Source organism: Petaurus breviceps, unplaced genomic scaffold (assembly GCF_028583685.1).
Source record: "Petaurus breviceps papuanus isolate PSGF00001 unplaced genomic scaffold, PetGlider_PUasm1.0 179, whole genome shotgun sequence".
Classification (NCBI taxonomy): Eukaryota; Metazoa; Chordata; class Mammalia; order Diprotodontia; family Petauridae; genus Petaurus; species Petaurus breviceps.
Window position 1 is genome coordinate 1,527,533 of NW_027185779.1, and position 13,419 is coordinate 1,540,951.

General features: G+C 39.3%; 1 protein-coding gene and 1 long non-coding RNA gene across 4 annotated transcripts in view; one reads left to right on the plus strand and one right to left on the minus strand.

Moving 5' to 3' along the window:
• LOC138160090 (uncharacterized) overlaps positions 1–13,419 on the plus strand; it is an 811,791-nt gene that overhangs the window by 563,689 nt on the left and 234,683 nt on the right. The window lies entirely within an intron of this gene.
• The window catches only part of CPQ (carboxypeptidase Q), a 545,251-nt gene that overhangs the window by 449,670 nt on the left and 82,162 nt on the right, over positions 1–13,419 (minus strand). The window lies entirely within an intron of this gene.

The following is a 13,419-nucleotide window of genomic DNA, read 5'->3' on the forward strand; positions in this document are numbered from 1 at the left end:
TATTTCATATGTTGTCAACTTTGGTTGATTGGATTTGTTGTTTTTTTACACTCAAGAAACATTTATTAAGCATCTTCATGCAGAGCATCCTGCTACAGGTGCTACAGGGACTTAAAAGGGGAAAAGATGAAGGTCTTTTCCCATACTAAACTTGTGTTATTTCATTACCCTATTGTATTTAGCCTGGATGAAATCACAATCTCTCAGTGGACAAAGTAGGATTATAAAGAAATGAGACTGACTATTCAGGTCTCTCCTCTGAGCTCCACTTACACACAACACCATACCTAAATGGCATTAGATTATAAGCTCCTTGAGGTTAGGAACTACCTTTTTGTAGCCCTAGCACTTAGCATTTATCCATAGTGCCCAGAACAGAATTGGTGCTTAATAAATGTTTATTGATTGATTGATTATAGGCTTCTCAAAATCAACAAGGCCTTCTGGCTGTTCCTTGTCAATCAACCAATAAACATTTATTAATCACTTATACAAAATAGGAGCCAGCAAAGTTGAGATGATAGAACAAAAGGACAAAAATCCAGGAATAGCCCCTGATCTCAAGGAACTTACATATAAAGAGGGAGAGAATATGTAAATAAATGGGTACCTGCATAGATGTTCCTCTGTCGTAACCTGTCATCTCTCATCATTGTGCATTTGCAGAGGCTGTTCTTCATGCCTAGAATGTACTCTTGCCTCAACTCCACCTCTAAGAATACCTATTTTCCTTCAAATTTCAGATCAAATGCTACCCCTTAAGTGAAACTTATGCCGACCTTCCCAGTTGCTAGGGCCTTCCCATCCTCCCTCCCCCAATCACCTTCCTTTTATTATGGATTTAATTTACATATACTTATTTGTATACATGTAGTTCCCCCCCCCCAAAAGGCCATAAGGTCTTGCCTAGCAAGTGCCTATTACATCATAGATGATTGAAAAATGCCTGTTGATCAATGCTGAGCAGGGTTATTGTAAACAAGCCACCACCATTTTTTCATCAATAAAATGGGAGTGACTATACTACATCACCTACCTCACAGGGCTGTCATGAGGAAATTACTTTTTAAAGCATAAAGTGCTAATATCTATATCTATCTACCTATATGAGTTGGCTTTGTGATATTTATCTCATTACTTTATGCCAATCACATGTCACTGAATATCATTAAGTTTACCCATCAACACAGATATCAAGCACACATGCCCCCCAAAAAAGTGTTCACCATGGTAAAAAGCCAATTTGAGGTTGCTCAGACTTAATGCCAAGGCTCTTAATGGCAGGGCTGGGCTTTTGCAAAGGTCACTGAAGAAGCAGAAAATATTGTTATAATCCCTAAAATCTAGATTCAAAATGCATTAATTCCTTTTTACCAATCAAGATGTTCAGAGGAATATACCCCAGCACTGTGGTTCTTAGGCCTGTGCTCCTGGTCATTTGAAAAATAGAAAGTGAACATTTGTAAGTTTTAAAATTACAAATGCAAAGTAGCTGCCAGGAGTGAATTCTTCTATCAAAGTTACAAGCAGATGAAAAATGGCAGCTTGTATCACATCCTCAAACAGATCATTAATTTTAGGAGCCCTTGATAGCACTCCCATAGCACAGTTTGGATGGACCATACAGAAAATTTCCATAACTCAGTGGTCTCTCATTTCTGAGATTCTATTTTTGATAAGTAGTAATTCAAGGGGCTCATCACTTCATTGGTATAATATTCAACTTTTGTGAATGTGAAATTGGAACTCCCTGAGCTAGTGTAGCCAACTGAAAGGCCCTTCCTTCTACGGCTTTTGTATGAAGGGGTAGCTGATGCAGATAACTCCACAGAGACTATGTACTGTACAATGAGAGCCAATAAGGAGTGGGGAACTTGTAGCCTCAAGGCCACATGTGACCTTCTAGGTCCTTGGGTGCAGCCCTTTGACTGAGTCCAAGTTTTACAGCACAAATTGTTTTATTAAGGGGATTTTTTTCTGTGAAGTTTGGGTTCAGTCAAAGGGCTGCACTCAAGGACTTAGAGGGTCACATGTGGCCTCAAGACCCCAGTTCCCTACCCGTGTACAAAGACCCAGATGTGGAAGAGAACCCAGACACCATCTAGACCAATTCCTTTATTTTAAAAATGAGGAAACAGATGTCAAGAAGTTAAGCAATTTGCCCAAGGTCTCACAGGAAGGAAATATCTGACATAAGAAACCCAGAATGATCTTTCCATTGTACCATACTCCCTCCTGTATGATGTTAGTTTCTCACTTATCTAAGAGAGTTGAAAATACCAATATGTTAGATGAAGCATTAATGATGCTGAACGAACAAGAGTTTCTTGCAAAATGAATCTCTTTTGTCTGAAGTCCAGATGTTGGCAAAAGTCGCTTCATTTAATTGCACTGGCTCGCTTTGTGTATAGAAGGCAATATGTCCCCACTTCCTGATTTAGGGATGAGAATTCTCTACTTCGGAAACATTTCAGAATTCCTTTCAAAATGTCTCTCAACAAAGAATTTGGTGCTCAGAAATGAGGTGGGGAGAAGAAAGGGAAGAAAGGAAGGGCCAGGGAAGCAGAGAATTGTATTCAACACCAGCCTTTCTGGTTCTCCCCCGCCTTGAGAGCATAGTGGCCCAACACCTGCTTGAATGATGAGACCTGGCATTCTGCTTGATTACCATACATCTGCTACAGACCTCAGAGCAAATTAAGTAAAAGCAAAAGAGGGGAAAAAAAGGATTAGCAACCAAGGTTGGCCCAGTTGCACCACTGTGAATCACACTGGTATTTTTCATATTTTTATAATCATCAGTGGACACACATGCTCTCAAAATTGCAACGATATTTCAAAAACAATTTAAATCAAACTTGATAGCTAATTATCCTAAGGTCACTCTGAATAACCAAACCACCAGGACACCAAACAGAAATAAAGACAATCTAAGTGTGAACAATGTACAATTATTCCTTTCCCATTTTTATTCAAGTTCTCAGTTTTACTCCCCAAGAACAGCTTTCCAACTGTTTCCCAAAATACATGTCATCTATACCAAGTGCTTTAAACTGGTCCTTAGATGACAAAAATGCCCATGTTCAGCTTCATCACAATACTTCCTCATAAGTCAGAATGTGTTATTGATTATAATCACTTTTATAGAATCATAGATTTAGGGATGGAAGAGAACTTAGATGCTATCAAATCCAACTCCATTCCCCTACTTCCCCATTTTAGAGATGAGAAAAATAAGGCCAAGAGAGTAAAAGGGATTTGATAAGCATCACATAGGTAGTAAGAGTCTGAGACAGGATTTCAACACAGGTCTTTCCAAGTCCAGTAACTTATCCTGATACCCCAACTCATGGTGCCTTCTACCAACCTACTTTATATTTATTTCAATTTATTCAATATATTTGTCTTCCCCATTGGAAGATAAAACCCTTGTGCATTGGGATGGTTTTATTCTTTGTACTTGTAGCAACAGTATTGTTATGGGAATGGGAATTTAAGATCTTCCCTGCCCCTAGGCCCTTTGATAGGCTTAAGTGACTCTGAGAACCTTCCTTGATTTGAAAATATACTCTGTCCCCTAATAGGCTGAATGTGTCACATGGAGCCTGTTGCAGGAGGCTTGTTTTTCAGGAATGCCTACACCTTGGTGCTATGTGATTGGGCAGTGGGTCAAGAGGGTTGTGACATTCTCTGAGCCAGGAGAAGGCTATATATACCCTGATGTGAGGCTTTGCATTGGGGCTCACTTTGAGAAGTGTTGTGTGATTTGACCACACAAGACTCTGGGCAGCCATTGAGCTCCCCAGCTTTGAAAACCCAGATGTTGGTGCTTCCCTCTCTGGTAACTGACTAGGTATGGATGTAATGGTCAAGACAGTTGTAAGCCTGTCTGCTGAACTGTTTCTTTGTTTGTAACTTCTACTTGTAACCTCTGTATTCTCTGAAGTTCAGGATGCTGACCTTTTTCCCCTGAACTAGGTAAATGTCATATATTTGATTAAAGTAAGATTGTTAACCCATTTTGAGCTGCTTTCCTTTAGAAAAGCATATTTAAGAACCTGTGTTGGCAGCCACCCTGGGTATACTAGGGTGCTTGCTGCTACAGGTACCTAGCACAGTGCCTGGCATACAGTATACACTTAATAAATGCTTGATGTGTGTCAATAAATCAACAGTATTTACAAACCCAAGAGAGCAGAGTTTTTCTCATTAGTTCCTAATTCAATGAATCCTTTACCAATGAACAGTTCCAATCTTGACTTGACAGGAAAGTCTTATATGTTCAGAACTGATTAAAATACATAGTCAATTTTCTAAAAATAGATTAATAGAGGTGATTGGTGATAGAAATAATCTAAAGCAGAAAATAACAAAATAGAAAATAAGACTTTGGGGACAACTTGTATAAGCAATTTGTAACCACAAAGTACTATAGAAATGTGAATCAGTATTATGACTAGTGTTCCCCAGTTATGGCTTCTTATCCCATACCTGTGCTCACACTATTCATTCCTCTAAAGCTTTCTCCTTTTTGACCTCTCCATCCATCCTTGTCTCAAAAACTGTGGTACCCATCAATAATCTTTCCTTCTTCCAGACTGGAATATATAAGGGAAGGTCCATAGAAGGAACAGGTCTCATAATATTCTCATTTAAGACAACTTACAAAAGTTCAAAGGCAAGACAGAATAAAAATCCAGATTAAACCAAGTTCCTTAAGGTCAAGGATATTTCCTCTCTTTTTACTGTATCCTAATGTCAAAGGTATGCTGCAGCCAGCTCCTACTGGCCCCACTGTTAAATATTCAGTGAGAGCACTTATACCTTAGAAATTAGAAAACACTAAAAATCAAGGCTTGATTTATTGTTCTATTGATTGTCTACACTTGAGAAAGTGATGGAGAAAATTATAACGATAAGATTAAATTTTAAAGTTTTGTCTTGTGTACATTTTTTAGAGAGCTGATTGTTAAACATTTACCAACATATTCCTGCCTAATGTCCTCTATCTAGTATAGCATCATATACCCCCATAAGGGCTCGATAAATACTAAGTGGATTGTACTAAATGGAAGCCAACAGCACAGTAAATTTGGAATTAAGTATGTAAGGATCAGATTCACATTTGGAGCAGGTGTTTGGGGTGAAGAAAGAAAAGATATTGAAAGGATGCTAAAAAACAAAAACACTCACCTGGATGGATTGAAAGTTGAAGCACTAGCTCCTGATAGGGCTTATATATAGACTTCTATGATTAAACACATTTAAAAAATCTATAGGAATGGACAATTTCACCCCTTTCCAACAACCTCAGACCAAAAATTTGACTTTATACATTAGATTTCTTAAAGAAGAATAAAGTGCATAGCATGTCACTGCGTTCTGACATTTCTTATATATAGCCTTTCTGATCCACACAGCTACTGGGGCCCGTCTTCCTCTGCCTGAAATCACCTTATTTTTATTTTGTGAATATTTGGATCTATTGATGTGCATAGAGCTAATTGGAGCAGTGGATCGAGTGTCAGTCCTGGAGTCAAGAAAACTCATCTTCCTGAGTTCAAATCTGGCCTCATACACTTACTGTGTGACCTTGGGCAAGTTACTTAACCCTGTTTGCTTCAGTTTCCTCATCTGTAAAAATGAGCTGGAGGGGCAGCTAGGTGGCGCAGTGAATAGAGCACCAGCCCTGGAGTCAAAAAGTCCTGAGTTCAAATCTGGCCTCAGACACTTAACACAAAAATTAGCCATGTGACCTTAAGCAAGTCACTTAGCCCCAAATTGCCTTCCAAAAAGCAAAATTAAAAATAAAAATAAATTAAAATGAGTGGAGAAGGAAATGGCAAACCACTCCACTACCTTTGCCAAGAAAACCCCAAATGAGGGCAAGGAGACATGACTGAAAATACTGAACAACAAAAAATTGATGTGTGCAGTAGAATACAAGGCTCCTTGATAGCAAAAAATGTTTCTATTTTTGTCTTTTTCTCTCTAGTGCCTACCTCAGTTTCTAGCACATTCTAGGGGCTAAATAAATGCCCAATAGATTGACTGACTGACAGACTGATAGTGCCTTTGCAAACTAGACATGGGGAGAAAGGCGATATTCCAAGGAGGCTGGGACTGTGACAACTACTCTGTCAATCTGAAGCCATACTTTAACTCATCTGGCTTGACAAAAAGCAATACACTGGACCTGAATATTCAAAGGGTCAGTGATTTTTTCAAATGACCAAAGCAGGTAGCAACTCATCTCTAAACATTTTGAGTGCAGGTCTTCTTGACACACAACCCAGAAGTTTAACCATTACATCACCCCGCCTCTGGCATACAAGACCCTGTCTACATTGTGGAATTCCACATCAGAAATGTCTGGATTTTGGAGGGTGGGTATGGCAGAGGGAGGAGAGAGGTAGCTAGTGTGTTGGAAAAAAAAAAAAGGTAACTGAAACATTTTTAAGATGCATAGAAGAGGACAAAAGAATGTTAAGGAAACACAGAAAAACAGGACAGCTTTGAAAGTTGCATGTTGTTAGATTTATTGCATTTTTTTTTCATTTCCCTCTCAGTTTTGCTTCTGACTTTCTGGATTTTGCCAGTATGCCTCAGCTCCTTCAGCCCCTGGACTCCTCACTCTGGAACAGCCCGTGTCATCTTTCTCCTCTTACTGGTGATTTCCTCCCAAGGCCTCCATTTTGTGGAAAGGTCCAGGCCAACCATCCTTTATTCCCCCTCCAGACTCTGACATCATGCCCCCAAGGCAGCACTTCTACTTGCCCACTTTTTGGTTGTGTGGTCTTTTAGTATTAGAATGTAGTACCTTTAGGACAGAGTTTGTCTTTCTTTTTTCTTGTATATCTATCTACAGCTCAGCACAGTGCCCCACAAATTTTTACTGTTTTTGAGTCATTTCAGTCATGTTCAACTCTCCATGACCCCATATGTAGTTTTCTTGGCAAAAATATTGAAGTGGTTTGCCATTTCCATCTCTAGCTCGTTTTTTAACAGATGACAAAGTAAGGCAAACAGGGTTACATGACCTGCCAAGGGTCACACAGCTAGTAAGTGTCTGAGGCCTGACTTGAACTCAGGTCCTCTTGACTTCAGTGCCAGCACTCTATCTACTGCACCACCTAGCTGCCTTGCAGTTAGTGTCTGGCAGAGAGTAAGCCCTTAATAAATATTTGTTTCCCAGCCATTAAAAGAAGCAAGTTGCAGATAAAAAGATTTATAGTTTAATACATAATTTTTATGTCCTACTTCATATATGGAAATCTTTTCTGGCACTTGTTAATTTTGGAATTTTTAAAAATTGTTTTAATGTAAAAAAAAAAACAACCAAGTTCATAGAATTCTACATCAGATTCATGTGACCATAAAGATACTTACTCATTGGTCACTGCTCTACAACACAGAGCCTTCTCTCCAAGAGGTATCTGGTGGAACTAAAAGGAAAAGGGAGCAAGGTTGAATTTTCCCAAAGGTATTTGTGCTGCACTGCTGCTATGATGGGTGCCCAGGTTCCTGCCCCATAAGGAGGAGAGATTAGGAGCTTGCACTGTGGTAGAAGATGCCTGAGTGATGGAGCATTGGGAAAAAGAGGTAGGTGTCATTGTGTCGTAGACAAGTCCCATCATTGGCTATTTAAGGGAGGCTGGGATGTCACCTATCTTCCTGTGCTCTGGTTAATCACACACCCCTTGGGGGTTAAGTCTTTGGAGACTGCTTCTCTAGAAGATCTGACAACCTAAGAGTAAAGCAGAAGGCATTTCCAATTCCTATTCAGTGTGTGTGGGCATGCTGGGGGTGCAATGAACATCTCTGTAAAATCCACACTGATAAAAAGAACAGCCAGTAGCAACATCTTCAAAGTAAGGTTACTCGATAATGGTATCTGCATCCTCTGAGGGATAGGGGGAAATACTGGAAGACATTTGGGTATCTATCCAACTCTGTGATCTTCTAAACATATAAATAAACACATGGAATAAGATATACTCCCAAGGCAACAGAGCTCAAATAGCATCCATTCCCCATAAGACTAGTAATATGGCAGCCAATAGGTAGGAAGCATTTTTTTTTAACACAAAATAACTGGATCTTGGGTATTACATATTGGGTGCCTTCATGTAAAAGCTAAGAGGAACCACTCCCTAGACAGGCATTTCAGATCTAGGCTTCCCAAAGTTACACAGAGGCAATAGTGTGGAGCTATAAAAAGCCCCAAACCTAGAGCTGAGTACCAGTTTTGCCACTACCTTGCAATGTGACCTCAGACCTTTCTGAGTCATTTGTAAAATGAACATATAATAATAATTAACACTTGCCATCTCATTAGGTGATTGTGAGATTCAAATAAAATAATGCATATAAAGCAGCTTAGACATTTTACAGAACTGTATAAATGTCAGTTATGACTATTATTATAGTAATAATAGCTAGGTGTTTCTATGCTTTTATTTATGATAATAGAGTGCTTTAAGATAGGAAACAATCTACTTTACAAGTAAGGACATTTACTTATTTTCAAGCAAGCAATAAGTATTTTTTAAATACCATGTGTTGTTGTTTAGTCATTTTCAGTCATGTCTGACTCTCTGTGACCCCATTTGGGATTTTTTTGGGAAAGATCCTGGAGTGGTTTGCCATTTCCTTCTCTAGCTCATTTTACAGATGAGGAAACTGAGGCAAACAGGGTCAAGAGACTCATCCCAGGTCACACTGCTAGTAAATTTCAGAGACTAGGTTTAAACTTAGGTCTTCCTGAATCCAGACCTGGTGCTCTATCTACTGCCACCATCCTAGCTGTCCTATGAGGTATCTACTAAGTGCTTAGAAAGCACTGTGTTGAATGCTCAGGATAGGCCTTCAACGAATCAATAGTCAAACAGAAAGGATTGAGTGTAGAAGATTTCTGTTATTTGCCCATACCTTGAAGAAGAATTTGAACCCAGGCCCTGAGACTTCAGGTCCTATCATCAAATGAGATGGCACATGAAAACTCACTGTAAAATGGGATGCTCTATACTAATGCACAGTTATATTTTTGTAACCTCAATTGTAGAAAAAAAACTGATTTGACAATCCAAAGAGCTTGATGAATGCTTGACCATAACATTATTGAAAAGATTTAATCAGGCCAGAACTAATAAGTAGGATTCCTATCTGTTACAGACTACAGGTTGTTAACTTTACACCTTTCAGGTGGGACAGTCAATAGATATGTAAAATGTCTTCAGCCAAATAAAATGTTTCTCATGCTTCTTGGCTGGAGGCTTGTCTCACTGATGTCTTCATTTTTAAAAAGAAAATCAACAACTATGTCAAATAGACTCAGTATCAAATGATTTTGAGTTCAAATCCCATCTCCAACATTTACAATCCCTCTGACCCCAGAAAAGTCACTTAATCTGAGTCTCAGCTTCCTCATCTTTAAAATGGGAGGAAGGGGCAGGATGGAGGTGGGGAGGGACTAGATCATAAATTTCTTTCTAGTTTAAATCCCTGATCCTATTGTAAGGGATGAAGGAATTCATTGATTACCTCAACCCACTTAAAAGTAATTACCTTTGTTGAGTAACAACACATTAATTGAAACAATGAACCAATACTCAGTGTAGAAAAGACCTGTGCACTTTGTTTAATCAAAGACATTCTAACTATATGTAACAGGAAGTCTGTTCTGAATGGATGAGGGTCTTGGTCACACACTAAGGAGCTTGTATAAAATGAGGAGAGCCATAGATCTAGCCATAGAGAATGAGCACTGAAATCCAGAGCCTGAAAGAACCGGCGACCCAATGGAAACCAAGGAAAGGAGAAATAGAAAGTAGGACTGAGGGGTGGTTAAATGGCACAGTGAATAGTGCACTGACCCTGGAGTCAGGAGGACCTGAGTTCTAATCTGGCATCAGACACCTGACACACTTATTAGCAGTGTGACCTTGGACAAGTCACTTAAACCCAATTGCCCTGCACTCTCCCCTCCAAAAAGCACGGCAGGGCAGAGCAGGGCAGGGAAGGGCAGGGCAGAGCAGGGCAGGGAAGCGCAGGGCAGGGCAGGGAAGGGAAAAAGGGAAGGAAAGGAAACAATAGGACTGACAGGGCAGGGAAGCGCAGGGCAGGGCAGGGAAGGGAAAAAGGGAAGGAAAGGAAACAAAGTAGGACTGAGCTGTCCATAAAAAGAAAAAGTCAGGGGAAGGACATCAGCCCTACCGGCATCTCAAAGCAGAAGACCTTAGGGCTAAAAACTCCAATTGTATCCACCTCATCAAGAGCCAACTGAAGTTGCAAAAACTTTGTTCTTTCTCCCATTTCCCCCTTCTGGGACCTGACACTGATAAAGGTTTATGCTTCTTTACCCAAATGTTTTTGGTAACCTGAATTCTGACTCAACCACAAAGAGGCAGAGGTTAGCTAGAGATAAACGTGAATGTAAATGAAGACTGAGAACCAAACCTCTACCTAAACATTAGGAATTTTCCTAAGTAAAGGCTCAGAGCAATTGTGATTGTACTTTAACTTTTCATCTGATAAAAACTCCCTAAAGCAGGAAAGGGAACTATATGGACCTGAGGGGTAATTATACTTACCCTAAGCTTAAAATGAACTAATTATTGTAATAGATGAACTATGAACTATGGTCCTATGAGCTTATGAACTTTCAAGAAATCCTTAGCATTAAATAACCTACATATCATTTTAATTTGAGGATTTTTAATGTAAAATAGTTGTTTTCCCACCAAAAAAGTCCATGTTTTTAAGTGTCTTTCCATAACTTCTTGTTGTTGCTTGTCCTTAGTTTTCAAAGAGGACCATGACATCAGGAAGGTGATGCCGTGACTTGCAAGTGAGTTGAATTTAAGTGAAGGAGGCTTGTGCAAAGTCACCAGGCTCACTTTCTCCCCAGAGCTACCTGGGTTTAGTGGACAGATGTGGATCCAGATGACTAGAGATGGGCCTCCTCTCCACAGGTAAAATAATCATGAACAGACCTTAGTCTGGGAGGTACATAAGGGGAAGGGCAAAACAGACGCACCCAAAGGACATTAGCTATTTCAGGTTTTTACCTCTGAAGACTGTGAAGTAGTAAACAGAGTGCTTGATTTGAACTAAAGAATAACTGGATTTGAATTATGCCTCCATAATTTGTTTAACTGTGCAACCAGGTGCACATTGACTAAACTTCTGATCTAAGCCTCTGAGCCTAACTATCTGCATCTGAAAAAATGGGGTTAATAATAATTGTAGCAGCTACCTCACCTGATTTCTGTAAGGCTCAAATGATATAAAAAATGCAAAGCACATTACAAACTTTAAAGTTCTATATAAACATCAGCCTTTCATAGGAATAGCATTCCTGGCACGTGCTCATAAAATCATAGGATTTAGACGGAGGAGCCTTAAGGATCCTCTAGTGCAATCCCTTTGTTTCAGCAAGAAGGAAAGAGACTCAGAAAGAAAAAATAACTTGCCCAGGATCACACAGGAAGGAAGCCTGAGAGTCAGGATTCAAACCCAAGTCTTTTGACTCCAAATTCAGGGTCCTTGTCACTCAGTCATGATCAATCACCATGATTTCATTAGCCATGAGATCATTTGGAAAATCACCAATTTTTTTTGAGGAATGCCAGCATCACTGTCATCAGTTCTTATTCCCATAAACCTCCCTGCAGATGCCTATGACACAACCCAGTCTTCCTTCCATGAATATGTGTGTATATGTATATATACACATGCGTATGTATATACATATGTATATATGTATATGTGTTTATACATGTGTGTATTATACTAGTGTGAGAAAGAAAAGTATATTCCTTTTCTCTTCCCCTTTGGATACTTCCCCTTAGAGGGAATTTCCCAGTTCTGACCTCACCAAGTTTTTCAGTCATTTCCTTTTGATAGGGTGTGGGATGATAATTGAGGTCAAACAGCTGTGCAGCCAGCATTCATTCATTCTACAATAATTGTGTAGAACAAAGAGACTCCCCTTCACACCCAAAGGTCCAGATTCCATTTGGAATCTTAGCTAAACACTATGTCCAAATGTTTTAAAGATGTTTTTCTATGTTCATTATGTCCATATAAAAAGACTGCAAGATGGGAGCATTAATTCCTAGATGCTATTTCTTTCTCTCCACTCTCTTCCCCCTTTACCCTGCTCCCAAAAAGTGTGTTTTACCTGAAGTCTACTACAACAATCTGTACAAAGAAAGCAAAATGTTAAGGGACAATGTTTTGGTTCTTTTCTACTCATAACTGCTTGACTCTATTTGAGGAAAAGAAGCCTCAAAGGATCAGGGATGTTAAGAGGTCATCACCAGCCAAGCAGGAAATTAAGCACTGAAGAATCTAAGACACCCTCAAGTTCTTAAATGTTTGAGATTTGATTTGTATTTCCGGTTTCTAACAACAATGAAAAACAGCCTAGCTTCCCAAAGTCATTAGGAATCCTTGATAAAACACAGATGTGAATTCATCTCTCCTCCCATTGAAAGTACATAAAATATAAAGCACAATATTCAAATTTATTATTTCATTAGGGATAATGGAAAGCTTTTAAAGGTATGCACAAATGCCCCTCTGAAGCTGGATAAGGATGAGGCAGTCATGCCAAAGAAGTGAGCAAATGGTTAAAATTTTTTTTTCTTTTTTTTTTTTTAGGGGGGGAAGGCAGGGTAATTGGGATTAAGTGACTTGCCCAAGGTCACGTGGCTAGTAAGTGTTAAGTGCCTGAGGTCTCATTTGAACTCAGGTCCTCCTGACTCCAGGGTTGGTGCTCTATTCACTGCACTACCTAGCCACGCCTGGTTAAACAATTTCCATAGATCAACATATACCTCTGTGTGTGTGTGTGTGTGTGTGTGTGTGTGTGTTTAGAAGGGGAGAATTATATTTTCTTGGAGACATTTGTTTTCTGGAAATTGATTTCTGATCTACCATAAAGTACCATGGATTTTGAGTCAAAAGACACCATTTCAAGTTCCAACTTAGCCATTTATTAGCTGTGGAACCTCAAGCAAATCCATTCTTCTCTCCAAGCACCAGTTTCCTCATCAACAAAACAAGATGGTTTGGATGAGATCCACAGGCCACCTCTCAAAAGCATCTATGAACCTGGATGGAAAGTAAATTGCATATATGTGTGTATATATGCATGTATGTATATATATACACACACACACACACAAGTATTTGAAGAGAATATTAAATTTCAACTAGGAGTGAAAGTAAAGTTGTGGGGGGGGGTGCTATCTTTTTTAATCCTATGCATTTTATTTTGTGCCTTGAAAATCATTATTCTACGAAAGGATCCATCAGCTGCATGAGATTTCCAATAGGGGCCATGACATGAGAAATTGAGAAATGTTTAAGAAGCCCTGGAGCAGGTGAACTCTTAGGTCCCTTCCAGGTTCT